Source organism: Ictalurus furcatus, chromosome 13 (genome assembly GCF_023375685.1).
Source record: "Ictalurus furcatus strain D&B chromosome 13, Billie_1.0, whole genome shotgun sequence".
Taxonomy (NCBI): domain Eukaryota; kingdom Metazoa; phylum Chordata; class Actinopteri; order Siluriformes; family Ictaluridae; genus Ictalurus; species Ictalurus furcatus.
In genome coordinates, this window is record NC_071267.1 from 19,968,403 (window position 1) to 19,981,155 (window position 12,753).

Sequence of the window (12,753 nt, forward strand, 5' to 3'; positions counted from 1 at the left end):
ATCGGCTCTGTTTGTGCTCTGTGTTCATTGTGGCTCATTTACAAATTTCAGCTAACATCAGCTAATACACATAGTCATAATCATAAATCTGTCAATACATGTACAACTAAATTTAGCACAGAGAATGATATGATGTGTGTGTTGTTGTTCTGACTGTGTGTGTAAAGTGGAGTTTAAGGCTGTAACTAGAAACCTTTTTCTCTGGTTTCGGCCCGTCAATCCTTCCTTCACAGGCACGTGTACGTCCCTGGGCTAGGATCGACATCGTCTAGTTTTAATTAGACATTGAGCAGGCGAAGCAGATTGGGGTGAATGGCAAAGCTGATTTTGAGACCAATGAAAGGTTCAGTCATCCGTTTATAACACAGCGCAAACATCCTGCCATCTCCATTAGTGGAACACGGACCTTAGGGCATGGCTACACCATTGAAGCATGAATAATTGAAGAATTTATTCCATTGGATTTGTTTTCAGAGGCAGAATGTGCAAATATCTGTGGAGAGGATGAAAGAGGAGAAAAGGCTGGAACATGGCTGCAGTCGTGAGGGTGGTGAGAGAGGTCACATGACCTCTTTTAGTCCAAAGTTTACATAATGACATGGATTTAAAGAGCGGCCAGAAGTCAAGTTCGTCAGGGCCACACATGTTAGAAAATATCATATTTAATGGACCAGAAAGGGGAAGGGAATGTGTGACAGTAATTATTAGCTAAGATTCTGATGATTTAAGTCATCGTCCTGGTTAACAAGTATTACAGTGCCTTTCCTGGATTTGTAAGAAAAGGGCAAAAAGAATAGATTTTCTTACTACATAGAAAAATAACTGCAAAATATTTCCCACCTTCTATCCATCCATCCATCCGTCTTCTATACCGCTTATCCTTCCTTCAGGGTCACGGGGAACCTGGAGCCTATCCCAGGGAGCATCAGGCACAAGGCGGGGTACACCCTGGACAGGGTGCCAGTCCATCGCAGGGCACAATCACATACACACTCACACACCCATTCATACATCACGGACACTTTGGACATGCCAATCAGCCTACCATGCATGTCTTTGGACTGGGGGAGGAAACCGGAGTACCCGGAGGAAACCCCCACAGAACATGCAAACTCCGCACACACAGGGCCCCGGTGGGAATCGAACCCCCGACCCTGGAGGTGTGAGGCGAACGTGCTACCTTCCAAAAGACAAAAAAAATTAAATAATCCCACAAAATACTGCAAACAGGAAAATAGCACTTTATTTATGTTAAAAAAAAATAGTATTGTGTATTTTAATAAAATATGAAAAATAAAACAGAGATGCATTTGGAAAAGCTGGGATTTCACTACACCGTCCAATGAATTATGAACAGGCAGTTTTTGACGTTTCTTATTCGTTTGGAAAATGATAGAGCTCACACTAATAACTAGTGATCTTTCACCAAATTACTGAGAAACACAAACAACCCAACTTGTTGCCAAATCAAAACCAAAACCAACATCCAGAATCATATTTGATATTTAATACTAGCTCTGACTGACCTAAAATGTGATTTAGAGGAAGGCCCCTCACATACTACATAAATCGTGGTAAAGGTCATGACGTATGACCTCGACATAAAGAGGACACCGTATCTGTAGCATTACGTGTCTCTCTTTCTCTCAGTGTATTCATAAGAGGTTAACATAGCTACAAGATCATAGTAGCTTTACTTGCTAGCTAGCATCCTGTTCTAAGGTCACAGGTCTCAGAGTAAATATGCTAATACAAATACATGTTGTGTGGAATCCTTATAAACTAAATCTCATAGTTTCAGAGAGCTACTCATAGACATGCTGGGAACAGCAGGTTCTTTGGCCTGGTTGTCTGTATTTATTTATTTTTTAACGGAATTCTATTTCTACGTCTGTTTCTTTGCAAGTAACCAACGATAATCCGATGGATCCTTAGAAGGTTAGTGGTCCTTGCATTTTTAATACTACATTCTGGGGAATATGACTCTCACAGGTAAATGATTGTGAATAAGGATCAGTCCATACAGCATTTCGTAGAGTTTTTTTGTGATTGTTGCGGCCAAAAATGCTTGATTTTGCTGTGGCTTTTTTCAAAATTTGTGGTTCAACTTGTGGAGTTTTTGGTGCATTTTTGGGGAAAACTATTTGAATTGGCGAAATTCTTTTGCACGGTCTTTCGCAGTGATGTTTGTTGGTTGATGAGACCTTTTAGCTGTACTCATGTTCGACGCACGTAAATCAAAGAGGGCTTTGGCTGAATGCACGTTGTAATGATGCTGCATGGAGCATCTTGGCCAAAATCTGTATGTTCCATGATGTGATGTAGCTTTGCTCATGCAGTTTCATCAGTTTAGCCATCCTGCTTTATTTCCAGTAAAATCAAACTGTCTCTTTTCCAATGATATTCTGATACTTGCTGCAGTTATCCATGGTTATGGCCATGGTGGCTTTTGTTTACACCTCCACTAAGCACTCAGACTCCTCCATTTTCAGCTAAACTCTGGCATTGACACTGTTTATAAGCCTAATTGAGTTGGCGAAACCAATGAGTTCACCCTTGACCACTCGAATTGTGGAAATATAAGCACGGCATCAGATTAACACAACAGGCTTTATTCACGTCCCATGGCTGACCCAGCACCATGCTGGTGTCCAATAGTAGTCTTTTTGTCTGCAGAGTGGTGGCCTATTCCGTCTCATCAAAGTTTCAGGAGTCATTCAATAGAGCGGCACTATCTGTCCAGGGGAGCCAGTGTTGGCAGCGGAACTGGACACCCAGGCTCCCAGGCCTGGCTCTATTACTAAGGCCCTGTCACAGCCATCTCATCTGGAGAGCCACTGGAAAAAACGCACAGGTGGTGTGCAGAGCCATGGATAATTCACGTGACCCTTCTTTGACAGCTCGGCAAATGTCTGCACATCTGTACTTCAATGAGATAATGTTGCTTTATGAAATATTGTCTAAAAATATGTGGGTGCAACACAAAGAACATGGACATGCCCTAAATTTCATCACCATGGACTTAATTTCTGGAGTCCTCATTTATAGGATCTACATCACTAATCTGAATTCATCAGAATATTTGACTCAACTACAGATTCTGTTCTCAAGAGGAATCTAAGAGAGGACATTTTGGTCTCCTTTCCCTTCATTTCTTCATCTCACAACTCTTTCTAAAGATGCTGAAAAGTGTGTGTCTCTGGGGGGGTTATCGGGGGACACACACACTATTATCCTACTCATTTGTCTGTTGATTTTTCTTTCAGCCTGATTTCCAGTTTGAATATCCATGTGAAGGTCAAATAAACTCCCAAGTCATTTACAATAATTGGATTTTTCGCTTGTTTGCTAAGTCATTGTTTATTTGAATACATATCTTGGGGAGTTTTAGAAAAGGTTGAATTAAGGTCAGAGAGATTTCAGGGGATTTAATTCTCAATAGGGTGTGTGCATGGGTAATGCGCTGGTCTCAGTGATGGAGTTTAACTTAATGACAATATGGATACTTTAATCATAGACATGAGCCTATATCAGAGTATAGACACGTATCACAAAGTCTGAGTCATTCGGACGGATCAGTGGATTATCCAAGACCTGGACACAGATACTGAAGAGGTCGCCGAGCTCTTCCTCAATGCTTTCATGACTCCTGCATATTGCGCAAAGAAGCACATTGTTTTCTACAACATACAGTATCTCACAAAAGTGAGTACACCCCTCACATTTTTGTAAATATTTGATTATATCTTTTAATGTGACAACACTGAAGAAATGACACTTTGCTACAATGTAAAGTAGTGAGTGTACGGCTTGTATAACAGTGTAAATTTGCTGTCCCCTCAAAATAACTCAACACACAGCCATTAATGTGTAAACCACTGGCAACAAAAGTGAGTACACCCGTAAGTGAAAATGTCCAAATTGGGCCCAAAGTGTCAATATTGTGTGTGGCCACCATTATTTTCCAGCACTGCCTTAACCCTCTTGGGCATGGAGTTCACCAGAGCTTCACAGGTTGCCACTGGAGTCCTCTTCCACTCCTCCATGACGACATCACAAAGCTGGTGGATGTTAGAGACCTTGTGCTCCTCCACCTTCCGTTTGAGGATGCCCCACAGATGCTCAACAGGGTTTAGGTCTGGAGACATGCTTGGCCAGTCCATCACCTTCACCCTCAGCTTCTTTAGCAAGGCAGTGGTCATCTTGGAGGTGTGTTTGGGGTCGTTATCATGCTGGAATACTGCATACTGATCATGCTCTGCTTCAGTATGTCACAGTACATGTTGGGATTCATGGATCCCTCAATGAATAGCCGTATGAGTGCTGCCAGCATTGCTGCAGAGGTTGAAGGGGTGGGGGGTCAGCCTGTCAGTGCTCAGACCATACCGCCGCACACTGCATCAAATTGGTCTGCATGGCTGTCGTCCCAGAAGGAAGCCTCTTCTAAAGATGATGCACAAGAAAGCTGGCATACAGTTTGCTGAAGACAAGTAGACTAAGGACATGGATTATGAGACCAAGATAAACTTATTTGGTTCAGATGGTGTCAAGCGTGTGTGGCGGCAACCAGGTGAGGAGTACAAAGACAAGTGTGTCTTGCCTACAGTCAAGCATGGTGGTGGGAGTGTCATGGTCTGGGGCTGCATGAGTGCTGCCGGCACTGGGGAGCTACAGTTCATTGAGGGAACCATGAATGCCAACATGTACTGTGACATAATGAAGCAGAGCATGATCCCCTCCCTTCGGCGATGCATGATAACAACCCCAAACACACCTCCAAGACGACCACTGCCTTGCTAAAGAAGCTGAGGGTGAAGGTGATGGTCTAAACCCTATTGAGCATCTGTGGGGCATTCTCAAATGGAAGGTGGAGGAGCACAAGGTCTCTAACATCCACCAACTCCGTGATGTCGTCATGGAGGAGTGGAAGAGGACTCCAGTGGCAACCTGTGAAGCTCTGGTGAACTCCATGCCCAAGAGGGTTAAGGCAGTGCTGGAAAATAATGGTGGCCACACAAAATATTGACACTTTGGGCCCAATTTGGACATTTTCACTTACGGGTGTACTCACTTTTGTTGCCAGTGGTTTACACATTAATGGCTGTGTGTTGAGTTATTTTGAGGGGACAGCAAATTTACACTGTTACACAAGCTGTACACTCACTACTTTACATTGTAGCAAAGTGTCATTTCTTCAGTGTTGTCACATTAAAAGATATAATCAAATATTTACAAAAATGTGAGGGGTGTACTCACTTTTGTGAGATACTGTAACCTTCTATTCAATTATGATGCAGAGCCAAGTGCTCAAGTGCAGTCCACTTTGCGCTGTCCAAGCAGTTGAGGAACTATCAGCATGGAGATCCACTCAGTGCAGATCCAGATAAAGATAAACGAACACTTAATGCCAAATTACAGTGCTGTGAAAAAGTATTTGCCCTGATTTTCTTCTGTTTTTGTGTATATCTCATACTAAATTATTTCAGAAATAAATCAAAATCTAAGATAAAACAAAGGCAACCTGAGTAAACACAAAATACAGTTTTTAAATAATAATGTTATTTATTGAAGCAAAAAAGTTATCCAATACCAGCTGGGCCTATGTGAAAATGTATTTACCCCCTTAGTTAGTTACAAATTCCCCAAATCTATGAAACTACATTCATAATGGGGTTCAGCTGGAATAGATGAAACCAGGCCTGATTACTGCAAACCCTGTTCAATCAAATCAACACTTAAATAGAACTTTTTCAACAGCATGAAGTTGGTTAAAAGGTCTTACCCAGTAACACACTATGCCAAAATTGAAATGATGAGGAAGAAGGTGATTGAAATACATCAGTTTGGGAAAGGTTACAAAGCTATTTCAAAGGCTCTGGGTTTCCAGAGGACCACAGTGAGAGCCATTATCTCCAAATGGAAAAAGAAACTCAGCACAGTAGTGAACCTACCCAGAAGTGGCTGACCTTCCAAAATTCCTCCAAGAGCACAGCAACTACTCATCCAGGAAGTCACAAAAGAACCAAGGACTACATCGAAGGACCTACAGGCCTCTCATGCATCAACAAAGGTCACTGTTCCTGACTCCACTATCAGAAAGACATTGGGGGAAAATGGCATCCATGGAAGAGTGGCGAGGTAAAAACCACTACTAACCCAGAAGAACATTAAGGCTCGTCTGAATTTTGGCAAAACACACCTTGATGATCCTCAAACCTTTTGGGAGAATGTTCAGTGTACTGATGAGTCAAAAGTGGAACTGTTTGCATGACAGGGTGAAAGACTGATAGCCAGTTATCGGACGCGTTTGGTTGCAATTATTGCTGCTAAAGGTGGCACAACCAGATTTTAAGTTTAATGGAACAATTTGTTTTTCACATGGGTGAAAAAGGAATCAGGTGTTGGATAACTTTTTGTTGCTTCAATAAAATAAATAAATAAAAACTGTATTGTGTGCCCATCCATCCATTTTCTATACCACTTATCCTACAGGGTCGCAGGGAACCTGGAGCCTATCCCAGGGGGCATGGGGCACAAGGCGGGGGACACCCTGGATAGGGTGCCAATCACACACACGTTCATGTCATTGGACTGGGGGAGGAAACCAGTCTTTCATCATTACCAGCCATATTCAGGGGTGGGTCAAAAAGTAAATGTGCAAATGCTCACCTATTAAACGTTGTATACATTGGTAAATGTTGAGGTACAGTTTAAAATTCTTTACTCAAGTTAAAGCTAAAGCTAATAGTTAGCTGTCTCAATAAAAACTAGTTACAAATACATTCATTCAACTTCAATGGTCGCTTTAGCCTGGTTAATGCCGCAGTGGATCCAGAGCTAATCCCAGCAACATTGGGCTCAAGTTGGGAGCGTTCTCCCCGGATGGGATGCCGGTCCACTTCAGGGCACCATTCACATGCACATTCACACCCAGTCAACCTACCTGAATGTTTGTGGACAGTGGGGGAAACCCGAGAACCTGGAGGAAACCCATGCAAACAGGGAGGGCTACAAATAAAAAATTGAAATTGTAGCTAATGACAGATAATGTTTAAATTTGAGGTGAGAGATATTAGGTCACAAGTTTTAATATTTTATATTTACAGGAGAATTTGACAATATGTAGAATATGTAGAAACTAGAAAAAAAATAGAAATATATTTAAATATGTAAATGTCAAATGTAGGAATTTACAAATAAACACTCCTCTGTTCTTGTCACATCTGTTAGAGTTTAGATTTATTAAGAATTTTAATCTACCCTTGCTTAAAGCCATCTTGCAAAGGTGAGCATTAGACACAATTATAGAGGATCTGTAGTGAGTAAAAAGTAGATATTTTGCTTTAGAAAAGTACTGAGTACTTTCTCAAATACAGATACTTGATAACTGTACTTAAATGCAGTAATGAAGTACTCTGTTTTTCACCCCACCTCTGTTCATTGAATAATTCTTCTAATACATCACACAGATGATAAAAGTAACTGTAGTCACTGTTTGTATACTATATCAATTTTCATTTGTGGAAATAAACAGTAAACTAACACAAGGTCCTTACTGAACACTACAGAATTCCCATCGGTCCTATCTATCTCTAAAATTGGAATGTGCTTCGGGTTATTCCCACGGTTATCATGAGAGATGCACCATTTATAAACCCCCAAAGAGTTCACACAGTGAGAGATGGCTTGGAGCCCTTATGTGTTGTTTCATGCCCTTTATACCATGGTCTGATTGAATACGCGATTCTGATTGGCTGGAAGGTGTGTTCAAACCATATAATGCACAGGTAATTCCAGTCAGTTTAGTCACTGTTCTAGATTAATGTGCTGCCTATAAACAACTGTAACCATAGTAACATACAGTAGTTAAACTCACAAGTTCGATGTTAGTGGAGAAGCAGGCAGAGACGCAGGTTATTCTCTCTCTCACTCACACACACACACACACACACACACACACACAAACCTCTGTCTCTCTCTCTATGTCTTATAACTATTTATTATAATTCATTCAAATAAATGTAATCTTATCACACTACTTTATCTCTGTCTGATTTAGAGGGGGCAGAATTCTAGATCTAAAAGCCCGTATACAAAATAACCGTTATTTTTATCCTTTCAGTCAAAATTTGCACTGCAAACATCATTGACAGCTTTAACATGTCTATGCTGGCAAGTGACCATGGCATAACCGGGATAATCCACAGCTGGGTGTGCATTACATGATTTTAATGCACTCCGCTGAGGCAACTTTGCCTCCATGCCATGCATTAAAATCATGTAACGCACACCTAGCCGTGGATTATCCCTTACTGAATCCAGTTGTCTTCAAAATATTAGTCACTCAAACTAAGTTATTCACTGAATGTTGGTTTACCTGGTTAAATAGTGAAATCATCCCATACATAGGTACATCTGTTAGTATGGCACATGGGGATGCAGCATCAAACAGTACATTTAAGTCAACAACTGCTATAAAAGGGTAAACTGAAAAGGGGGGCGTGGTGGCTTACTACAGTTCTTTAGCATGTTTGTCTCACACCTCCGGGGCTGGGGGTTTGAATCCTGCCTCTACCCTGTGTTCACCGAGCTTGCATGTTCTCCCCATGCCTTGGGGGGTCCTACATGCATTGTAGGCTGATTGGCATTTCCAAATTGTCTGTAGTGTATGCGCAATTGGGCCCTGTGATGGGTTGGGACCCTGTCCAGGGTGTTCCCTGGAATAGGCTCCAGGCTCTCCCGTGACCCTGTGTAGGATAAGTGATATGGAAAATGGATGGGATGGATGGGTAAACTAAGAAACATCATATGTATCTTCTTCTAAACAGATCTTCAAAATGGAATTATGTCTGCATGAATAATATTTATGAAGTAATTGGCTGAGCTAGTCATCATTGATCATCATGTCTCACTGCCATAGTGGATCTATTAGAGAGGATGCAGCCATTAGTGAGAGGAGGCAGAGTAGCCACTCCACCAAACAGCTGAAGAATGACTAAATGGATTAATGCGAGCGTGATTACATTATGATGGGCACAGCATACCAAGGAAACATTACAACTCAATATCAAACCTTTCCGTCATACATTTCAAATCAAATTCACTGACTTTCACAAACATTACATTTCATAGCTCATACAGGGGTTTTTTGTGCTGGTACCTGGGCCATTGTATAAGCTTAGGAAATGTTTTAGAATGGATAATCCAATTTTTGGCATGAATTATCTTTGCTAAGGCATACCACATTTCATGTTTTCCCATTCCATATACTTATATATCCAAACATTAGATCAATTCGTTTCACTCTGTGGACAGTGATGGATAATTTTTTATTTTATTCAAGGCACCTGAACATCTGAAAAGTGCAACAAACTTGTCAGCTCATTATAGTATCTTACTGTATATTTAGTCAACCCATAGACTATAGAGAAAAGGTCATGTGTGGATTGTACTATGGGCCGTATTGGTGCCATTACAACAGCATACAGAGATGCCTCCTCTGGGGAAGACCTGTCTCAAAATATCAAACGGGTGAATGATACTGATTGATCTCAGTCACCATAAATAGCACACAAGTGTGAATGCATCAAAAAAACAAATTGCTCATTTTTTTAATACTTATTCCACAGCAATTACCTACAGTATGTTATAGTAATAATGAGGTTTTATTGCCTGATACTTCGAACCTTTTTTAATGACTGTGTCAAAGTCCCAGCCCTTCAGAGAGGCTATAAAAAAAATAAAACTGGAAAAACGTCATAACAGCCCCACTCATCAGTGGCCATGGGCTGAGAAGTATTTTAGTATAGTTGAATAAGTACCCCAAGTAGCCTACAACTGAATTTCCTCACTAAAAGCCTCATCCAGGAAGGGTGAATGAACAACTGAGGTAGAGCGCTCACTGAATGGTTTGAGGAGGATGAAAGTGATGTAAATCAAAATGTTATGGCCTTCCCAGTCACAATATCTCAACCCAATTGGACATCTATGGAAGAATTTGGACTGACATATTTGAACTGTGCTCTCCAGTACCATCATCAAAATATCAACTGAAAATATTAACTATTTTCTGGAAGAATGGCATTCGTCCATGTAGTATAATAGCAGGTGCAGTGAAGCTGTTCTGGTGGCTCATGGTGGTCCAGCTACCTTACAAAGATAATTTATATTGCCCCCCCGCCAATATTTTATCACCCATCTGTAGATTTGGAAGGCCTTTCCATGCATTACAGCATCAGGAAATGAGACCTGTACTATGCCTGAGTTTTTCATTGCTATTTTATACACGTATCTTGTAGTATCTGATAGCTACTGAAACTGAGGTATGTATTAGAGTGGGAAAAAAATCATCTTCTGAAGCTAACCATCAGGTTTTAGAAGCTGACTGGGGGCAGTGATATGGCCAAGCCCTGCCTTTCCAACATGTACAGACAGGAATGCAAAAATGGTGACTTGTGCACAAAAAACCACAGTGCACATGTGAACTACTCACACTTCTCTATGCTTGTGGTTTCGTTTAGTTAGTTTACATTCACTCTGCACTCAGTAGTCCTGAGACATAGGCACTTATAATCCCAGCCCCTAACATTTCCATTCCTGAAAAGAGCCTTTTGTGCAATAGAAAACGCTCTCCCACTGGTTTCAGATCCCTGTGGGTAAAATTCTTGCCATGTCACTTCACAAACCCCCACCTTTTCACACACTCTTTCATTCTGCTTCACACTCTCCCCATTTCCTGTACCGACTGCACAGACAGCTCAGAAGATGGCTCTTATGTTCGAAAAACTCTCATGAGTGCTGCCTCCAGGAGCTGAACTTTGTGATATTCTAATTGCTTTCCACTATTTTCAGCAGCCCCCCCCCCTCACCAGCATGTCCCAGAGACATGCAGGCAGAAATAGCACACATTGCTTCTATCTATCTATGCCTTTCTAGAAAGACGAGAGTCACCAGTAAGAAAGCAGATTACGCAGTTCTCTGACCCAACCACGTCCCACGCCAGGCCACCCACAGCCAGACACCTACTAAAGATTGATGGGGAAGCCTCTAAAATTGCACTTCAGTTAAAATCATGTAAATTCTTACAGCATTAAGAGTATTATAGTATATGTAATTCTGGTGAGCAACTTGCAGCAGCATAAGACTTCTTGTACATGTGGCACCCAACCCTTTTAGTAGGAGGGGGCAGTACCGGGCAGGAGGTGTTAATTTAGCCACATGCTGTTAAGCCTATCCAGCAAAGCCTTTAGTATAGTAATCAGCTGTGGAAGTGGCTGGCAAGCATAATCTTGTAAATGTATTTTTTTTTTTTTTTTTTAAATGGTTGCTCCATTACCACATGGTTACTTGGACGAAACCGTGACCTGTCCAAAAGGTATGCCAAGCAAACAGCAGGCCATTAATCAGTGGTGAACCAACTGATTTGACATTTATCCATTTGGCAAACATTTTATCCAAAGTGTCTTACAACCAAGCAAGCCAAAAGGTTGTGGGTTTATATCCCAGGACTGTTGAATGTAGGTTTTTCAAGCAAGGATCTTAACCTTCAACCACTAGGATTATGTAATTTATTCCACAGGTTCCCAACTCGGGTCCCAGAAAACCCCTTGGTCCACAAATTGCAGTATTTTCCCTGCTCTAACACATACAATTCAAGGACTGTTAAATAATTGAAATAGTTAACTGGTTGAATAATGTGTGTTGGGAGAAGGGAAAAACTCAAATTTGCAGGACGGGGGGGGGGGGGGGGGGGGGCACCTGTGCTTTAGTCCAAGCAATTGAGGATTACGAGCCTTGCTTAGATGCCCCTTTTCCAAATGAATCTTTGAGAGTTTGTGGATTTAATCCCACAACCTTTTAATTATTTGCTCAGAATCCTAACAGCAGAGCCTCAACTGACCCACCTTCAATTTCCATTTTCTAGGTTTCCTAACACTGGTCTGTATTCAGGTGAAAGGAGAAGTATTTGTGCTTTTAAGATGAAGCTATCTTTGGTACCAACAACCAAACTGTAAACCAGGCATGCTACTTTAAGCCATCATCAAGCACAGTAATGAAAAATAACAGCCACAAGAGGGCACAGAGGCCTATTAGACACCCTCCTTCATTTATCATAGCAACAACAGGAGTAGCTGGGGGCTCAGGGACGTGCACACACACACACACACATCCATCAGCAGCATGTGATAATGGCCCAAGCGATTACTAAACCATGTGCAGAGATGGTTGACAGCCAGGGAGAAAGATGATCTTATTGTCAGTGTGGCAGGGGGCCACGCGTAAGGCAACTGACACATTCCGGGAAAGGCACGTGTTGTGTCCTTGAGGCATGATACAGATAATCAGCATTTTTTTGGAGATCAACAGCCAGCATATCTGACCAGAACTCTGTCAGAGATGAGGATGCATTTCCATTATGAGGAAAATTGAAGAGATTGACACAAGCCAGCTTTGCTCAATATAATTCGGTCCATTTTGCATCTTATGTACAACCCTTTGTGTGTCTTCCCTAACAGTGTGAAAGCCTGCCTTAAACATTGATTTTATCCCTCAGCCTCTTAAAGCAGCACTTGCATAAGCACAGCATAGCTATTATTTCTTCCATCAAACACCCCTCTAATAGGGAGAAAATTAGACATTTCCTCTGAGAGCTCGTCATTTTTGTGAACCGCTACTAGCCTTTTATTTTCCTCCCCTCACTTCACATGGGGATGTAAAGAGAAAACTATGGCTGCCCTAGACTCACAAGGGCAA